The following is a 4802-nucleotide window of genomic DNA, read 5'->3' on the forward strand; positions in this document are numbered from 1 at the left end:
TAACTGGACAACCATCCCACTTTCAATATATTAGACAGCAACTGGACAACCATCCCACTTCCAATATATTTGACACCATCAGAATATATTGCAATTGGACAACCATCCCACTTCCAATATATTAGACAGCAACTGGACAACCATCCCATTTCCAATATATTAGACAGCAACTGGACAACCATCCCACTTCCAATATATTTGACACCATCAGAATATATTGCAATTGGACAACCATCCCACTTCCAATATATTAGACAGCAACTGGACAACCATCCCACTTCCAATATATTTGACACCATCAGAATATATTGCAATTGGACAACCATCCCACTTCCAATATATTTGACACCATCAGAATATATTGCAATTGGACAACCATCCCACTTCCAATATATTAGACAGTAACTGGACAACCATCCCACTTCCAATATATTAGACAGCAACTGGACAACCATCCCACTTCCAATATATTTGACACCATCAGAATATATTGCAATTGGACAACCATCCCACTTCCAATATATTAGACAGCAACTGGACAACCATCCCACTTCCAATATATTAGACAGCAACTGGACAACCATCCCACTTCCAATATATTTGACACCATCAGAATATATTGCAATTGGACAACCATCCCACTTCCAATATATTAGACAGCAACTGGACAACCATCCCACTTCCAATATATTTGACACCATCAGAATATATTGCAATTGGACAACCATCCCACTTCCAATATATTTGACAGCAATTGGACAACCATCCCACTTCCAATATATTTGACACAAGTCAAATATATTGCAATTGGGATCCCAATTCACATATATTTGACACAAGTCAAATATATTGCAAATGGGATCCCAATTCACATATATTTGACACAAGTCAAATATATTACAATTGGGATCCCAATTCACATATATTTGACACAAGTCAAATATATTGCAATTGGGATCCCAATTCACATATATTTGACACAAGTCAAATATATTACAATTGGGATCCCAATTCACATATATTTGACACAAGTCAAATATATTGCAATTGGGATCCCAATTCACATATATTTGACTTGTGTCAAATATATTGCAATTGGGATCCCGATTCACATATATTTGACACAAGTCAAATATATTGCAATTGGGATCCCGATTCACATATATTTGACACAAGTCAAATATATTGCAAATGGGATCCCAATTCACATATATTTGACACAAGTCAAATATATTGCAATTGGGATCCCAATTCACATATATTTGACTTGTGTCAAATATATTGCAATTGGGATCACAATTGCAAATTATATCTTACCCAGAGCCCCAGGCTCCCAGAAGGGAGCTGGGCTGTGATAAGGCTTGCCCCGGAGCCTACCACTGGTGCTAAGACTCCCATAAGCCTCTGGATCTCTGCAGAGTCCCAGAGTCCCAGAGTCCCAGAGTCCCAGAGCCCCAGGGACCCAGAGACCCAGAGCCCCAGAGCCCCAGAGCCCAAGAGCCCCAGAGTCCCAGGGACCCAGAGTCCCAGAGTCCCAGGGACCCAGAGTCCCAGGGACCCAGAGTCCCAGGGACCAAGAGACCCAGAGCCCCAGGGACCCAGAGTCCCAGGGACCCAGAGTCCCAGGGACCCAGAGACCCAGAGACCCAGAGCCCCAGGGACCCAGAGCCCCAGAGCCCCAGAGCCCCAGAGTCCCAGAGCACCAGAGCCCCAGAGCCCCAGAGTCCCAGGGACCAAGAGTCCCAGGGACCCAGAGACCCAGAGCCCCAGGGACCCAGAGACCCAGAGCCCCAGGGACCCAGAGACCCAGAGCCCCAGGGACCCAGAGCCCCAGAGCCCCAGAGCCCCAGAGTCCCAGAGTCCCAGAGTCCCAGAGCCCCAGAGACCCAGGGACCCAGAGCCCCAGAGTCCCAGAGCCCCAGAGCCCAAGAGCCCCAGGGACCCAGAGACCCAGAGCCCCAGAGCCCCAGAGCCCCAGAGTCCCAGAGCCCCAGTGCCCCAGAGTCCCAGAGCCCCAGAGCCCCAGAGTCCCAGGGACCCAGAGTCCCAGAGCCCCAGGGACCCAGAGACCCAGAGCCCCAGAGCCCCAGAGACCCAGAGCCCCAGAGCCCCAGGGAACCAGAGCCCCAGAGTCCCAGGGACCCAGAGACCCAGAGACCCAGAGCCCCAGGGACCCAGAGCCCCAGAGTCCCAGGGACCCAGAGCCCCAGAGCCCCAGGGACCCAGGGACCCAGAGCCCCAGAGCCCCAGAGTCCCAGAGCCCCAGAGTCCCAGGGACCCAGAGACCCAGAGCCCCAGAGCCCCAGAGTCCCAGGGACCCAGAGCCCCAGAGCCCCAGGGACCCAGAGCCCCAGAGCCCCAGAGTCCCAGAGCCCCAGAGCCCCAGGGACCCAGAGACCCAGAGTCCCAGGGACCCAGAGCCCCAGAGCCCCAGGGACCCAGGGACCCAGAGCCCCAGAGCCTCAGAGACCCAGAGCCCCAGAGACCCAGAGACCCAGAGCCCCAGAGTCCCAGAGCCCCAGGGACCCAGAGCCCCAGAGTCCCAGGGACCCAGAGACCCAGAGCCCCAGGGACCCAGAGCCCCAGAGTCCCAGGGACCCAGAGACCCAGAGCCCCAGAGCCCAGGGACCCAGGGACCCAGAGCCCCAGAGCCCCAGAGTCCCAGAGCCCCAGAGTCCCAGAGCCCCAGAGTCCCAGAGCCCCAGGGACCCAGAGCCCCAGAGTCCCAGGGACCCAGAGTCCCAGGGACCCAGAGCCCCAGAGCCCCAGAGTCCCAGAGCCCCAGAGCCCCAGAGCCCCAGAGCCACAGGGACCCAGAGCCCCATGGACCCAGAGCCCCAGAGTCCCAGGGACCCAGAGACCCAGAGTCCCAGGGACCCAGAGACCCAGAGCCCCAGGGACCCAGAGCCCCAGAGCCCCAGAGTCCCAGGGACCCAGAGACCCAGAGCCCCAGAGCCCCAGAGCCCCAGGGACCCAGAGACCCAGAGCCCCAGAGCCCCAGAGCCCCAGAGTCCCAGGGACCCAGAGCCCCAAGGACCCAGGGACCCAGAGTCCCAGGGACCCAGAGTCCCAGGGACCCAGAGACCCAGGGACCCAGAGTCCCAGAGTCCCAGAGTCCCAGGGACCCAGAGCCCCAGGGACCCAGGGACCCAGGGACCCAGAGACCCAGAGCCCCAGGGACCCAGAGCCCCAGAGCCCCAGAGCCCCAGAGCCCCAGAGTCCCAGGGACCCAGGGACCCAGGGACCCAGGGACCCAGAGCCCCAGAGCCCCAGGGACCCAGAGTCCCAGGGACCCAGAGACCCAGAGCCCCAGGGACCCAGGGACCCAGGGACCCAGGGACCCAGAGACCCAGAGCCCCAGAGCCCCAGGGACCCAGGGACCCAGGGACCCAGAGACCCAGAGACCCAGAGCCCCAGGGACCCGGCGCACCGGTCGAACCTATCTGGCCCACACTTAAGCCCCCGCCCTCGGACTAAACCAATCAGCCTGCCCCGTCAAAAAAGATGCCCACTGGTAGACCTGGAACCTTAAAATATATTGGAAGTGGGATGGTTGCCCAATTGCTGTATAATATATTGCAAGTTCATCCTGCCCACTGGTGGACCTGGGAGCCAAAACGGCGCGCAATATATTGGAAGTGGGACGGTTGCGCAATCGCTGTACAATATATTGGAAGTGGGATGGTTGCCCAATTGCTGTATAATATATTGCAAGTTCATCCTGCCCACTGGTGGACCTGGGTGCCAAAACGGCGCGCAATATATTGGAAGTGGGACGGTTGAGCAATCGCTGTACAATATATTGGAAGTGGGATGGTTGCCCAATTGCTGTACAATATATTGGAAGTGGGATGGTTGCCCAATTGCTGTATAATATATTGCAAGTTCATCCTGCCCACTGGTGGACCTGGGAGACAAAACGACGCGCAATATATTGGAAGTGGGACGGTTGCGCAATCGCTGTATAATATATTGGAAGTGGGATGGTTGCCCAATTGCTGTATAATGTATTGGAAGGACCCTCCGTCAAATCTCAAAGTTCATTCTGCCCACTGGTGGACCTGGGAGACAAAACGCCGCACAATATATTGAAAGTGGGATGGTTGCCCAATTGCTGTACAATACATGGGAAGTGGGATGGTTGTCCAGTTCATTACACCCTCATCCTGGGCCTCTGATTAGGCTTGCCCCGGAGCTTACCACCGGTGCCTACCTCCAGGGGCTTATTCACCCCAACGCCCTGGTCCCCTAACCCGGCATGAATTTCACCAAGGGTCCCCTACCTCCGGGGCTCCCTATCAGCCAATACATTAAGAACACCTCATCCTGGGCCTCTGATAAGGCTTGCCCCGGAGTTTACCACCGGGGCCTACCTCCGGGGCCTAATTAAACCCAACGCCCTGGTTCCCTGAACGGGCCTTATTCAAACAACCTCTCCGCCGCCTAAGCTCCGGAGCTTCCTTTTGGCTCCCAGAGGCCCAGAGGCCCAGGCTCCCAGAGGCCCAGAGGCCCAGGCTACCAGAGGCCCAGGCTACCAGAGGCCCAGAGACCCAGGCTACCAGAGGCCCAGGCTCCCAGAGACCCAGAGGCCCAGAGGCCCAGAGGCCCAGAGACCCAGAGGCCCAGAGTCCCAGAGACCCAGAGACCCAGGGCCCCAGAGACCCAGAGCCCCAGAGCCCCAGAGCCCCAGGGACCCAGGGACCCAGAGACCCAGAGACCCAGAGACCCAGAGACCCAGGCTCCCAGAGGCCCAGAGACCCAGAGACCCAGAGACCCAGAGCCCCGGGGACCCAGAGACCCGG

Source organism: Hoplias malabaricus, chromosome Y, assembly GCF_029633855.1.
Source record: "Hoplias malabaricus isolate fHopMal1 chromosome Y, fHopMal1.hap1, whole genome shotgun sequence".
NCBI classification, from domain to species: domain Eukaryota; kingdom Metazoa; phylum Chordata; class Actinopteri; order Characiformes; family Erythrinidae; genus Hoplias; species Hoplias malabaricus.